At 45.4% G+C, this 16,090-nt stretch overlaps 1 protein-coding gene across 4 annotated transcripts in view; it reads right to left on the minus strand.

Annotated features, from left to right (window-relative positions):
- Window positions 1–14,758, minus strand: part of RAI2 (retinoic acid induced 2) — a 65,151-nt gene extending 50,393 nt beyond the window's left edge. The window contains exon 1 of one of the 4 annotated variants that reach the window (XM_081081891.1): window positions 14,525–14,758. The gene's annotated coding sequence lies outside the window, so the exon portion shown is untranslated. Of the gene's footprint in view, window positions 1–13,940; window positions 14,342–14,524 lie in introns of those variants that run through there. The other 3 variants (XM_081081894.1, XM_081081892.1, XM_081081893.1) reach the window with 3 other exon arrangements.
- Window positions 14,759–16,090: the final 1,332 nt, after the last annotated feature.

Here is a 16,090-nt window from a genome sequence, read left to right on the forward strand (position 1 = left end):
CTGATGACTGCTGGTGACAGAGACAAGAGGGACAAAGCTGGGGCCCCACTGGTGTACTCAAGATTTGCTGAGCTCTATCATGGGTGGCTGGCACAGAGATAAGTAGAAAGATGGAAGTACTCAAAACACAAGAATGTGACATTTCACTGCTGATTAATAGGGACAGAATGAGGCCTCAAGTTCATGCCTTTGAAGACTTGCTTTTAGAAACAGACAAACTGGGGAAATTTTGTGTGTGTGTACTTTTTTATTAAACATATTGAATTATCAGCATCTAAGTGCTACAGAACACACTGCCAGGGGCCAAGTAGGGCTAGGGTGCTATAGATGGTGGTCAAAATGAACCTTAGGAAGTGTTGTTTGGCTCAGGAAAATGAACGCTGGTGTGACACCAAGCCACAGAAAAAGACACATGACTCCAACTCTCAAAAAACAAAACAAAAGAACAAAACAAAGAGTAACATGTAGAGATAGGAAACAAAAAGACATGGGTTCTGAGGGAGAAAATACAGGTTTGTGTACACTTAAGAAAAAAAATGATTCTGCATAAATCTTTCATTTTACAAATATTCATAAAACAACCTAATAGCTGCGTTCACGAGTAACCTCAGCTACTTCTTAACACCTGCATTAAAAAAACAAAACAAAACAAAAAAAAAACAATAACAACATTTTCAGCACTGATGAAAGCTAGATTAAAAGTCAGGGTGGCCAACATGACAATTCCCTTTCCAAGCCCTGCCCCCCTTGACATTCACACCCCTTTGCCTCCAATTCTCTCCCAGGGCATCTGGCCTGTGCTCTCCAAATGGACAAAGACTTTAATTAGGGTGAAGACACATGGGTAGGGGGGACTCGCCTTCCTTATCTGTCTGCCTCATCGGCTTCACTTTTTTTCTTTCCTAGTTAATTTTTCGGCCACCAATTAATTGCCGAGAACAGCAGATTAGATAACAAATGGGCCTCTATGTCTGGGCTTGTCCTATATTACCAGGGTGGTCAGGCAATTCCTAGAGATCTTGCCTCCTCCTTCACCCCACCCAACTCTCCATCCCCTCTCAAGGTGCCCCAAATTAAAATGAAGTCATTCCAGAACAATTTCCGAGGAAGTGACCAAACCTAACTGTGGCCCAAATAAAAGTGGAACTGTCCAGGTCTCAGGACAGTAGCAGAAAGGAAGCTTCTCCCAGCTTATGTGAGTCAGTGATCACTGCTCTCTGTGTACCAGGAGGTATCAACTGAACCCCAGACCACACTACTTGAAGATGAAGGAATCAGTCCTTAAGCCCATGTATATTAGCAGTTAACCAAAGGTCCTAGTATCAGAAACACCAGAAGCACCTGGGAATTGTTAGAAATGCCATTTTTTTGGCCCCACTCTAGACCTGCTCTGGAGGCAGGTCCCAGGAATCTGTATTTTAACATGCACACTGAAAGCTTGAGAACTACTGGTTTACAGGCCTTTGAGAAATCGAGAAGCTGCGCTAGGAGGGAAGATGAGAGATGCCAAACTGATAGGTGCTATAGGAGAAGGGCATATAAAGCAAGGATCAGAGGGGCAAAATGGCATAGGAAAACAAATGTGTTCTAGAGCTGTGCTGTCTAATATGGTACCAGTGACATGTGGCAATTTACATTTAAAACTTAAAAACAGAAATATAGCATAATCTCACTTAAATGTGGAATTTTTAAAAAGCCAAACTCATAGTAACAGAGAGTAGAAGGGAGATTACCAGAGACTGGGATGTGGAAGAAAGGGGAAATTTTTAAAAAGAAAGAAAAAAAATTAAGTAGAAGGGTGGTTGCCAGGGACTGAGGGGAGGGGGTCATGGTTATTGTTCAATATGGACAGAGAGTCAGTTTACAAGATGAGGAGTTCAGAGCTAGATGGTGGTAATGCTGGCACAGCAATGTAAATGTACTAATGCCACTGTACACATAAAATGACTAAGATAATTTTTTAAATAAAATTAATTAAAATAAAATGTTAAAGTCAGGCCTTAATCACACTAGTCACATTTCTAATGCTCAACAGAGACTCATAGCTAGTGGCTACCATATTGGACAGCATAGGACATTTCTATCATTGCAGAGAGTTCTATTGAACTTGGCTGTATAGAATCCCTATTCTACCTCCTATGATCAGTGTGACCTGGTAAAAGTTGCTAACCCTCTCTGAGCCCACCTATCTGGTATGATTGTTGGAGCTGGATATAAAATGATAAATGCAAATTACTGGGTATAACTGTTTATCCAGCTGGAGCTGGATAAACAATAGGTAATTTATTGCTGTTATGATTTTATAAGCAGCCATTGGAGACATTTCCTAATGAAATAGATAGTTTGCATTGGCTAGGATGGACTCCTTCCACTACATCCCAATTGCACATTTCAGAGGTTATGTAGGTGGCTTTACTTTCAACAGGACAAGCCAGCAGTGCCATTCCAAAGCGATACCCATTTGCTGGCAGGCCAGGAAGGTGGTATCCTAATCCAGAAGCAATATGTAAGAGACTCGTAATAAGGCTATGATTCATGAAGCCAGAGAGCCTCATTTGGGAGGGTGGTATTTTTCTCTTTTTTTTTTTTTTAACACCACTAATGTCATAATCCCTGGGATAGTCCATTACATTAGAGTCAATACTTCAGTGTTCTTCGTCTAGAAAGATGCTAAAGAGATCTTGTAACTTTCTTGCAAACCTCCCCCCCCCCCAATAAGAAAACAAACAAAATCCAGCCCAGAACAATGGCACAACCCGGAGACATCTTCCCTACTGAAGGCCAGTCATGAAAGGGATAATGGGAAGAGGGCTTTATGTGTGTGGTGTTTTATTCTAACTAATTAGGAAATAGGGAGTCACTGAGTGTTCTTGAGCTAGGGTGACTGCTTTAGTGTAATAGTGACAGGAATAGCAGGGGAGAGGAGGAGCAAGGATAGGAGTCAGGTGGAGCAGTGAGAAGACTGGAGCCAGGCCCAGTGAGCCATGCTGGGGCCTACACTCACAGTGGCGGTGGGCAGAGTTGAAGACAGGAAGAAGGGGTGGGGGTCAAGCCTATGCAAACTGTCAGCAGAGTTGACATCAGAAGCCAGGGATATAGTGTCCAGACTCCCAGCACTGAGGCTGTATGCTCAGGCATTATGTCCAAGAGGCCAATTTTCCTCTTCAAAGTCCTTTGTTGAAGAAATTCCATTCTTCACAAAGGCTTTGGACAAAGCCAGTTCTCTGTGGGTGATGGGTCAGAAGAGTTGGGTTAGGGACTTGGAACAAGATTCTCAGGTTGGTTTTTCAGGCTCAGGAATCATAACAGAGGCTCCTCCTCCTAATCCACTCAGGCCTCCTGGGTGAATCCCAGACTTTCTAATGTTTAAAATGAGTAACATTTTTTTAAATGAAGGCTACAGCAGGAGTTAGACAACTTCTGACTGTCAAAAAAAAAAAAAAAGATGTTAAACTACAAATGCCATGTACTATCCTAATTATTCACAAAAGAGTCTTTAACACTAATAAAATTATAAAGGAACATTTTAGGATAAAGGGCATTTCTGTAAAATGGAAAAGGTTTAGCTTAAAACAAAACTAATTACATTTTCACTTTTCTTCCACTTCACTGTGAATGGGTAGAAATTTTGTCCCATGCAGGTAATAGTCTGCAAGCCTGGTCTGTGGGGACCAATGGTTTATGTGACATTCCAAAAATGGTTCACTGTGTGGTTTAGAATGTCAGAATCAGCCCTGATGATCCCAAATCCAACTGCCCAGCTCCTAAGAGCAAAAACAAAGCTGAGATTTCTGGTGTGGGTGTGTCCAACATGAAAAGGCAGGGCAGAATCAGTCTTTACTAGCCTTCTTAAAATGCAAGTGATAAGCTACAATGGATGCTAGAACAAATGGTCTCATATCGATATATTCAAATTCAATAATTTCATATTTAGTCTACCGGGTTAGTGAAATTTTTTATCATAAAAAGAAACTGCAGCCAGAGCTAATTGCTCAATCTGAAATGTATCTGGACATTGTTTAGATGTTGGAAAGGAAATGGTAATGTTATAGAGTTTTAGCAAAGAGGAGGGCATTATTTTTTAAAATGTAAACGTAAAATTAATAGAAAATGTGTCTCCACATAGTTTTCAAGCTTTGACGTATATGGTCAAAGAAAGAGCACCTCTATTTTGAGTGTTCCTTGACATTTTTCTTATTTCTAAAATGTGAAAGGAAATTCATCAGCTCAGGCTCAATCCATTCCCATCCATTGATTTGAAGCCAATCAATGGCCATTGTAATCTGAAAAAAATAACACCCGTTTCTATGAACCTTTCCAAGTGAGGGCAAGTTCAGCTAAGCTTAATAAAGAGAAAAACAGCAAGGGCCATCTGGAAAACACTTCCAGAGTCACAAAAGATAGTGGCAGCCTTTGCCCAACCTGCTATAAATAAGTGTCTCAGGGAAAAAAACACCCAATTTTCAAATCTGTTTCTACTTAATACAGCTGCAATAGAGTTTATTTAGCTTTTCCCTATAGCAGGAAGATTGTTGCCTTTTTATGACAAGGGTCTAAATGTTTTTCACAGCCATTTCCATTGCCATTATTTTGAGGAACAACATACCACGCCGACCTGTCTGTTTGTTTCTGTAGCACACAGCAGTGGCCCCAGTGGCCTCTGCACCACCAAACTGGCCTCCAAAGCCCAGATTTATGATCCCGTTTCCTCTCCCAGTGTTGCAAACATCATCCAAATCCTGGCCTGCAAAGGGTTGGCAACTTAGAATGACCAAGTGTCACATGCAGCAAATCAATTATTTATCTGCCTGGACCCAGTACACTGCGGATGTCTGCCAGCTCATTGCCTCTTCCTTCCCCATGATAAGCAAGGGTCAAATTACTCTTCAAGTGAAGCTAGTCCTTGCCAATGATGTCCTGGCAACCCCTACACACTCACCTTTTCATCTTTTCTCACTGGCTAAGCTTGCAAAGGAATTCCTCTACACATGGCACTCCAAATTCTTTGAGTCACTCTGAGAAAAAGCCTCACCTAACTTGGATGGCTGCGAAATGAAGTGGCCCCCACTCATGTCTGTGCTGAGTATCTGCCCATACCCTCAAGTGTCCCTAAACACCCATCCCACTCTGAAGACTGGAAGAGCAGGGTTGACACCAGGACACTGTCCTGCGTAATGAGTGATCCACCTCTGTTCTCCCTCTGTCCCCCAAGCGCCCATCCAATTTCCATACATGGGTAGGACAGGGTTCATCGCCATGACACCTTCCCTGTGAATGCATGTCCCTTCTTTCTAGACTTTCAAGGGACCATGTGAAAGATGATGGCTGAGGGCTTGTCCAATAACAATATTTCATCTGTTGCTGCTGACTGCAGGCATTATCAGGTTTGAGGTGCCTGAGGGAGCCTTGCTGACATTCTCTTTCCCAAGGGGAATTGCTGCGATGAAATGAATGTGTGTAAGAGGGACAAAAATCGGGAGGGGTGGTGGAGACCACCTGAATTTTAATTTCCAGTCATTTTGAAAACTGCTCCATTTAGCTACCATTGACTTTCTTTCTCAAAAGTACTAAAATTAGTACTGGGTAGAGGACTCCCACATTTTGAAATGAATCTATTCCAGTGTTATGAGTAGAGCTCTCCCAAGTACAGTAAGGGGCTAAATTAATTGGTTTAGGTTTAAGATGCTACAGGAGAAAAGACAGTGTGGAAGGGGGAGGGGTGAAGGAAGATGCCTGGTGGCTTTGAAAGCATAACTGGAGTCAAGTTCATATGAAAAAGAAATTAGGGAGGAATAAACCTTTTCTCTTTATGAAAAACTAGAGAAGCCATTACATATTACAATATGCCTCTCAATTACCTATGACTTATTCAATGCCTGTCTTAAAAACAAAACAACAGCAACAACAAAAAACACCTCTGTTCTTACAATCTTATAGATCCTTCTACCAACCTTAGAATTAAATCAGGCAAATGACCCACTTCCAAATGTTAATGAAGCATCCCCATAAATTGTATATATAAAAGCCAGAGGGGAAATTGTGTCTTTTATTATTTCAAATTGAATTTTCCAAAAAACACAACTTACTTATTAAATCTTGGTCTATATTAATGGTTCTTAACCAGGGATGATTTTGTCCCAGAAGGGACATTTGGCAAGGTCTGGAGACATTTCTGGTTGTCACAACTAGGGTAGAGGGTAATACTACTGGCATCCAGTAGGTACAGACCAGGGATGCTGCTAACCATCCTATAATAAATGCACAGGACAGCACCCACCACAATAAAGATCTTCCAACAAGGCCAAGGTGGAAAAAAATGTGCTCTAGCTAAAGCCAAGTATGCATGGCATTTAATATTCTTATCCGTGGCGGTTATCAAAGGCAGAAGACCCCATTGTCTTTGAAATCTAAGGTTGGCTTACATATATGTCAACTAAAGACATATTTTACTCATTTCAGAATAAAGGAAATAGGGTTTCAGTCTGAATCTAGGAACATTAAAAAAATACTCCGACAATGATGGGGGTAGGTAGGGTGCATATTTCATAGGTCTAAATGGATGGAAATTAATATAGCATAAAATGAAATGATTACCTAGTTATGTTCCATACAAAACCAAAATCAATACACTGCATCTTACTTAAACTGCAATTAAAGTTAAAAAAAAACAAAAAACTAAAACAAGGAAATGCCATTCTTTCCCCTTTCTTGCTAGCTGGGCATACGTTTCTGAGCACAAAGCATTAAAACAAAAACAAGCAGACAAAAACCTTTATTTTAAAAGCAGATTTTTCCAGAGCATAAAAAGCTTCCTGAACCATTCTATTTTATTTACTGTAGATTCAATCAGTCTTTAGTGAGCAAAACATGCAGCCCATTCTCTTGGTTATGCTTGCCTGGCTTTCCAAATGCCCTCAAAACTGGGATGATGAATCACATACCTTGGCCCCACTGTACCAATTAATAGTCAGCAAAGAATTCCACAGAGCTAAGACAAGACTTTTTGCCTGGTGTGTGTGTGTGTGTGTGTGTGTGTGTGTGTGTGTAGGGGTGTGGGGGGAGTGTCTGTGGGAAGGGGCCTTCAGCCAGCTGTTTTTCAGATAGTCTTAAGAGCAGGTGTTGAGATTTTCTAAAATTTATTTACAATATTCTGTGTGGCTCTGCAGTACCCCCAGCATGGGGATGGGCTTTGGTCAGAGAGAACGTATATACCTAGAATCGGGGCTTCCAGGCTTAAACTATGTAGGAAAGAATGGCTAACAGCTACGTCATTTCAACCTTCCAGCCACTGTTCCTTTCTCTGAATTATACAGCCAAAGTGGCCATATACACAAAGACAAAAATAACAACAACAAAAACGCCCAAACACACCCAGTCTTGGCTGCCAGCAAGGCCTGATTCTGCTGCTGAAAAAGAACAGTTGCTACAGTGCAGCTGGAGGAGATTTTCCAGGAAACTGGTAATACCCTGGCCGTTAATGAATTATTTTTCGCCAGAATGTCGGATTCTTCCTGTGCTCCAGTAAACAGTCTGCCATGGGAAACAAAACCGGCTCCTTCCGAGGATCTCAAGAAGGTCAGCCAAGGGTCCTCTGTGGGGGCAGCCACAGACGCCTGACCTATAAATCACCACAGCCTCAAGTTCATTCTTATAGCTCTTTTTGTCTACTTGGGCCATACCCAGAGCCCAGGGAAGGGCCCAGGAAGACCACAGTGTCGCTGCCATCCCCTCCAGAACTGTCCCTTGGTCAGATTTCCTCATCTTCAGCACCATGACATATGAAATTGGGTTTCCTTGCATATATCCTGTCTCTCTCGCAGAAACTGTATTTATTTCCATGCTCTTGTTTTCATCAAGCTGTCAGGAAATGGTTATGTGTGTCCCCTTTTCTCCTTTCTCTTTTTTAAAGATTGGCCTCAGCCCCAAATAACCCACTCTCAGTGTTAAAGTGTCTACTTGGGACACTATTCTCCAAGCACGAATCTTCGGGAAGGATATTACTAGATCAGGTGTCAAGGAAATCAGTTGCTCAAGCAGGAGACAACTCTCCAATGGACAAGGACAGAGGCTTGGGAGAAAAAAAGGAGCCACTTTTTTTCCAGCCAGGCCTTCCCCCTACCCCCGCCTTGCTCTCTCATTTCCATTAAGTTTCAGGAACCCACATTCCTAACAGAACTTGACTGAGCAAACATGCTCATAGGTAGGCTTGATGAGGACCCTGTCATTTGATGACAGGCTGTTGTGGCTACTGGATCAACCCCATGTCTCTCATCTGCCATGGAGATGGAGTGGGTTTATGCTCCCCTTGAAACATCTGGAGGTACCGTGAGGCTGAAGGCACAGTTTGGTAGTTAGTTTGCTCTGGAGCAGTGCTGTAGTAGAAATATATATGTAATTTTAAAGTTTCTAGCAGGCATATTAAAAAAATTAAAAGAAACAAATGACATTAAGTTTAATACTGTGGCTTATTTAAACAATATATTGAAAGTATCATTTCGCCATATAATCAATATAAGAATCTGTAATAATAAAAGTATAATATGCTAATTAGACAGGATGTCCTTCTGGACGTCCTTCCTTCTGGATGTCCTTCCTTCCAGACAAAGCCACAGCAGGCAGGAGCCGAGGCAGAAGGGGCAGAGGCCCCCGGCTGTGGCAGTGGCAGGCGGAGGCTGTGGTAAAGGTGGCAGGCGGGTGGGGACCACGGCAGAGGTGGCTGAGGCAGAGGAGGCCGCTGCCACAGCAGGACCTAAGGTCCTTGCATGAATTTCATGCATCGGGCCTCTAGTTATTAATAAGCTACTCTGCATTGCTTTTTTATACTAAACTAGAGGCCTGGTGCACGGATTCATGCACCAGTGGGGTCCCTTGGCCTGGCCTGTGCCCTCTTGCAATCCGGGACCCCTTGGGGGATGTCAGAGAACCGATTTTGGCCCAATCACTGCAGGCCAGTCCAAGGGACCCCACCGGTACACGGATCACCGGACCTCTAGTATGCATGTAAGATTTTTGGTTAATCTCTTCCTGCCCTTCCTCCTCCTCCCTTCTCTCTGAGATTCATCAGTCTGTTCCATGTTTCCATGCCTGTGCATTGAGCATCTGCCCCCTGGTGGTCAGTGAGCATCATAGCTACTGGTTGAATGGTCGAATGGTTGCTTAGGCTTTTATATATATAGATTGTAGAAATCCCATGCATATACTAGGTCTTATCCTTATAGCTCATCCTACTTTGGACTAGCCACCTTTCAATTGCTCAATAGCCACATCTGACTAGTGGCTGCTGTATGGGACAGTGCAGATACAGAAAATTTCCATCACCATAGGAAGTTTAGATAGTGCTGTGCTGAAAGACTAAACCAGCTGTGGGAAGAAGAGTGACAGGTGAGAGCAGGATGAACTATAGGGTTATTGGAGCTAAGAATTACAGCAGAGCCCTGGCTGGTATGGCTTAGTTGGTTTGGCATCATGTCCTGTGCACTGAAAGTTTGCTGGTTTGATTCTAGGTCAGGGTACATGTCTAGGTTTTGGGTTCAAACCCTGGTAGGGGGCATGCAAGAGGCAGCTGATTGATGTTTCACTCTTGTGTTGATAATTCTCTCCCCCCCCCCTCCCTTTCTCTGTCTAAAAATCAATTTTCAAAAATCTTTAGAAAGAAAACAATTACAACAGAAATAGTAACTGCAAGGATTTTGATGTCTAGGTGGCCCTAGCCCTATCTCTAAGTGAAGATTAAAGTGGGTTTTTAAGAAAGGCCCAGGGCCCACACCTGCATAGTCAGTATAGTAATTATTCAAGGCATCTGCTGGTTGAGCTGCCTCCATCTTAGCTCTTCCAATCTATTTAAGGCAGAGGATGGGACAGAAGATCACCAAAGTCAAGTATGTCCTTTCAATAATAATTCTGGGTTTGCAATATAATTTGGTGAAGCAAATACAGAAACATGATCAAATTATGTCTGTCTGTGCCTGAGCAGGCATGTGTGTTTGTGTATGTATTCATGGCTAGAGAGAGAAGGAGGGTCATGTGAGAAATACAGAAGTACTAACATGGCCACCAAAATCACCTCCTCATCAGTGGCCATTAGAACAGAAGAGAGTTGCCCTGGCTAGCATGCTCAGTGGTTAGAGTATAAGTCTGTGGACCAAGGAGTCTCGGGTTTGATTCTGGTCAAGGGCACATACCTGGATTGTGGGTTTGTTCCCAGTCGTGGTTGGGGCATTTGTGGGTGCGTGCGGGAGGCAACTAATGGATATGTCTCTCTCACAATGATGTTTATCTCTCTCTCTCCCCCTCCCTCCCTCTCTTCCACTATCTAAAAAAAATCAATGGAGAAAGTATCCTTGGGAGAGGACTAACAACAACAAAAACAACAACAAAAAAAAACACAAGGGAGCGGTAGAATCAAGGGCTTATTAAAAATCATGAACCAGGCCAGCGTGGCACAGTGGTTGAGTGTCAATCTATGAACCAGGAGGTCACATAATTCCTGGGTTGCAGGCTTGATCTCCTGTAGGGCGCATGCAGGAGGCAGCCAATCCACGATTATCTCTCATCATTGATGTTTCTATCTCTCTCACCCTCTCCCTTCCTCTCTGAAATCAATACAAATATATTTTTAAAAAATTGTGAGCCATGAAGGAAACACCTTGAGTCTGAAAAGAATGAGATGATGGGTGTCTGGGCAGACAATTAGGTAGGAGAGAGAAGTGATAATCAGAGGCATTCTCCAAAGACAAGAGCTGCCAACTCTACAGTGAGGATGCCACCCTAACCCCTAAATCAAGCTTAGTTCAGAATCCCACACAGGCTTTTGTGCAAGAGAGTATAATTAGCCTCTCCTCCTCCTCTCGAGATCCTCATTCTCTGAGGTCTCCCTCAGATTCTGATAAGGGAGGCAGCAGAGTCAAAAGCATCTCATATATGGATTCAAATCCCTGTTCTCCCAATGACTCCAAAATTTATAGGGGTTTAAGACTGCCATCTGGTTGGAATGGGGATAAGGGACTAACTTTGACAATGCATTTACATAGCAAGACCCCAACTCATTTTTATTTAGAGTTCATTTATCTAAGACGGTTAAGAGTCAAAATAACCTGCTCACCCTCTGGCCCCACTATGGGTCTCAGTTTCAGTCTCGGTTTCCTCATCCACAAGGTGGGAATGCCTGTCTCATGTGGACTTGTGAGCTTTATCTACTCGGGGCATAACACCAGGAACTCAGAGTCCCCAACCAAACATTCATAGCTCAAGTTTTCTCCCTGCTGGGTTTCCTTTGATAGTGACTTACAGCTCCCTCCCCAACACCATTCACTCTACAGCTCCAGCATTTAGTCACTCAACTCTCACTTATTAAGCAACAACTGGGTATTGGGTATTCCAAGATGAAAGGCACAGCCTTTCCACCTTAATTAGTTAGGGACTATTTGGGGTCCATCTACTTGGCACATACACCCTGGGTGACTGGGTTGGGTATTTGGTAGGCTCCCCTTGCCCTTAGGTACCATATATTGTGAATGGGGAGGGAATGGGTAGGGGCTGAGGACTCTGGCCTGTGGGATAAATAAATAAGAGATTTGGGGGAGGGGTAGAGGTACATGTTGCCCATCTAAAGCCTGGAATCAGACATTTGACAGGAAATTTCTCTGAACCTCAGATTCCTTATCTGTAAAATAATGCCTCTGTCACATCGTGGATTCCCACATGTGAAGTGTTTGGCAGACAGTGCAACAACAAATGTCAATTCTTTTCCCAACTTACTTCCCTCCACTACCCTCTTCCCCTAAATCTAAGATTAGGGAAGGAGCCAGAGAACAGAAACTTGGTATTTTCTGACTGGAGAGTCACAGCACACTGTATGTGAATATCTCCCCATTCAGAATACCTCCATTCTTGGTCCAATGGATTGAGGGAGGCTAGTCCTATCCAGTTTCCAGGTGCTATAGAACTCCTGGCAGCACCAGGTCACATACCTCCCATCTTTTTCTTTTTCTTTCTTGCCTTTCAGAGGCCCTGTCTCAGAGGCTGTTTTCTGGCTACAATACTTTTTATTTTACAGTTATTACCCAACCACCCACCAATCAAGTTTTCACATTGGCAACTGGCATCACCTGGAAAGCTGTTCTTTCTTTTAATCCTGAGATGGGCAGGTTTTCCTGGGCTGAGCCTCAATGCTGGAAGTCTGGGGTTTCTTTGCATTATAAAGGACTCCCGCCCTGGATAGCTGATTGGTGCTGGTACCAAAGCAGCCTGCATCCTAAATTCCAGTCTGAATTGGCTCATAGTGCCTAGCACCTTGTGGTTGCCTCTAGTGGGCACCTGTCAGGATGAGACACACGTGCCCAGAGTATATTGTGTGTGTGTGTGTGCGCGCGCGCGTGTGTGTGTGCGAGGTGGGGGGGTCTGGTGGTGGGTAGGTGGCCTCTTTGGGCTTCTAAGGAGCAGAGGAATTGGGATGCCGCCACGAGGCTTATGAATCTGTGCCTTCCAGCCCACCCCCAGCTTCTGAAGGTGGCACAGCTCCCCCTCCCATTTTTCCCTTTGAGAAGAAATGCTAAGGACAAAACTGGGTGGGGGCATAATGCTGCTCTAGTGAGTGGCTCCCACCCACTAGCCTCCCGACTATCTTCCTCCAACACTGCCACCCTTCCACTGCAACAAAGACACATCACTACACATTTTCAAAGTTATCAGAAGTCTCTTGGTCAATCAATGAACGATTCTGATGACTCAAAAGGAGGAAGAGAGGCATCCAGAAAACGGTGAGAAATATTCTCTGGGAAAAAGCACAGCAAACCTTGCCCTATGCATGCAAGGCTAAAAATTGTTTTCTTCCTGCTGGCTGCTTTTCTCTCTGTTCTAAAGAGAAGCTTCCAAGAATCAGCTAAATAAAGGGATCACACCAGAGGATGAGAGAGAATGCTAAACCAACAAAAACAAAGACCCTAATGAAACAGAGAGAGCCATGAAAATCCGCGGTTATCAAAACTTTGGCCGTATCTATTTATCATCGCTGCACACCCGGGCTCTGCGGAATATCATTCTGTTGATGTCACTTATCCTCAGCAAAATATTTACACATCCTTAAAAACGCCAGATGAGGGGGGCCGGTCTGCGCACCACAGCAAGCTGCAGCTCACGCCCAGTCGCTGAGTTCTGGGCAAATGGTGGGGTGGGGGCGCGAAGGAGGGTGGCTCCTGTGGGCACAGGTAGGAGCTATGGACAGTTCCCAGAACTCGGCCACCTGGCGCTGCGCCCTGCCCTGCCTACCTCTCTCCCACCTGACTCTGCAAGAATAGCCACATCCCTGATATGGTGTCAGCGCCACCCCCACCTCCCCCTGCCTTTCTCATTGATTAAGTTCTCAAACCATTGTTAAAGCCCGGTTGCTTTTCCCTGGAAAACTGGGCTGAATTCATTAAGCTTCCCCGTGCCACAAAAGGAATATTCATAAAAGTTTGGCAGGCAGAAAAGGAGGCTGACTTCATGCCACGGGGTGGGTGACAATTTGCTCCTCCAAAGCCACCTTCTTTCTCCACGCCCCATCCCTCTCTCCATCCATCCGTCGTGCCCCAAACCTACTCCAGGGACTTCCGATAGTGAAACACAAAGCAGCAGCTGTTTGGCAACATTTCTACCCCTCGCCGGCAACCGTGGTGGGATGCCATTTCCCCACCCAGGCGGAGCTTATCCGGAACAATAGTCGGGCTTTAAACAGCAAACAAGCAAACACACAGCGCACAAACCTGACCCTGAAAAAGCCAACGCGGCAAGAAGCAACAACTCCCTCCGCAGCAAAGGGCACCACGGAAACGCACGCAAAAAAATGCAGCGTGAACGCTGCCCAATGCTTAACATGGCAGAAAGCCCGAGCCAGTGTGGGCTACCCCGAATCTGAGCACTGGGGGGACAAGAGGGCTCCCGGGGCGCCTATGCACACTCACCCGGCTCCGGGAGGATGCGGGGCTGGCCAAGCGTCACAAAGGCGAGCCCAACGCGATCTGGCAAAACCCAACTTTCCACCCGGCTCGCCAGGGCCGCCAGATACGTCAACAGAATCCATCTTTCGAAGGGCCTGGAAGGCGCCGGTTTTCTGTGCTGGGGCAGAGCCGCAGAGCCAGAGGCAGCCCCGTGCGGTGCCCGGGCGCGGAGTTCACCGTGCGCCACCCTTTGCGTCCTGTGCCAGCGATGGTGGCGGCCAGAAACCCACTTCGGGTGCCCCCTCCCCGCTGGCCTGCGCCGCCTCCCTGGCCCCGCTGGCAAGTGCGCGGCACCGGGAGCGGGAGCGGGGCCCAGATACACCGCACTGGTAGCGGCCTCCGCCAGCGTCCCCGCCTCCGCCCCCGCCCGGCCCTTCCCGCTGGCCCGGGCTTCACGGTGCCGTCCTGCCCCCGCGAGCAGGCCCCTCCCAGGGCGCGGGGCCCCGCCAGGCGCTCCCAGTCCGGCGCGCCCCCTGCGTCCCAAGGCAGGTCGGCACTGGGAGGGCGAGGGGGGACCCCAGCCCGCACGGGGGCGCCGCGGCCGCTACCTCGCTATTGCAGCCGCCGCCTCCAGGAAGCCGCGGGGTGGTCACGGGTGCGGGAACTCTCGGGTCTGGCCTCGCCGCCCGCCTCCTGAAGGGGGTGCGTAGCGGTGGGAGCCGCCGTCGCTGCTGTCACCGAGCTGCTGTCGCCGCCACCGCTGCCGATTGTGCGTGAGCGTGTGTGCGCCTCTGTCCGGGCGAGTGTGTGACTGCGTGCAGCGCCCAGGCTTTACTATATACACCAAGGGGTGGGAGGAGGCGGGGAAGGGGAGGGCTTGGGGGAGGTGGCGGAGGAGGGGGAGCAGGAGGGGGGCGAAAGGGTACCCAAAGAGGCTGTGGCGGAGGAGGGACAGGTGATCTAGCCCATGGGGAGGGCGTGGCTGTAGGTGGCTCGGATTGGTAGCAGGAAGAGGCTCCGGGGCTCTGGGTGGGAGTGGCGGGTGGGACGCCAGGGAAAGCCGGTGGAGCAGGACCCTGTCACCTCCCAGCAGGCTAGGGACCATTCCAGACCCCAGGATGGAGAGGAGAGAGAACAGAGCCCAGGAGGGAGGAAGTGTCTGGCTGATGAAGGTGGGAGAAGTGGGAAGGGTCCAGCGATGACATTCTAAAATGCCAATTGTGATACATGTCGAAGACCCTCCTCATAAGGTGTGAGATTATTAAAGACAATATTAGTCCACGGACATAATTTCATTTCCACATAATTGCTTTAGAGGCAATTCATTTATTAATCTAACATTTATTAAGCACCTAGTATTTGCCAGACACTGAGCTAAGAACTGGAGTTACAGAGATGATGGATATATGGTCCCTAACCAGTATATAAATAATAAGTATCATTATTACTATTGATCATTTTAAAACAAAATAGAAAATCAAATACTATAAATGTTTTAATAGTGCAAAGGAAGTAACTGCATTGGTTTAATTAATCCCTACAGATGTAAAGATTATTTTTCTGCTCATCAAAACAGGATGAAGATTTTTGAGAGAATGGCAGAGCAGAAATGACTTTAATCAGAGCAGAAAGCCATCCCAATGCTGTGAGTAGTAACCATGACTTAACCTCTTGTAGAAGTGGGATGGCCAAACAGAAATACATAGAGAGCAGCCTGGCAAGTTTATAATTAATATGGGAACCTTAACTTGTGTTTAAAAGGCTCTATTCTAGCCTTGTTGTGTTATGAGCATAATGTGGTAGAAAGAAGGGCCTCACTATGACTTTCGTGCACACTTTGCCTTTGTGGACCCCTTCCTCCATAAAAAAGTAAAAATTACATTTTTAATTGCATTGTTGTAAAGATAAATATATTAATATTATATATTAAAACATTTTCTTCAACCTAAAAGATCACTTTTTCTTCTGATTTTAAATGAAATTAAAACATTCCCATGGGCCCCTAAAAGCTTTGTGAGCCTCAGGCACTGTGCCTACTGCCCCTAACAGAGAAGTCAGCCCTATTGATATCATTTCTTAATACTAAATTTCCTCTTATGAAAAAGAAGAATCAAATTAAGAAATGCCCAATCAATATAAGAGCAGAAAGACACACAGTGCAAGTTTAAGAATTG

This window comes from Myotis nattereri (genome assembly GCF_964212035.1).
Source record: "Myotis nattereri genome assembly, chromosome: X".
Lineage (NCBI taxonomy): Eukaryota > Metazoa > Chordata > Mammalia > Chiroptera > Vespertilionidae > Myotis > Myotis nattereri.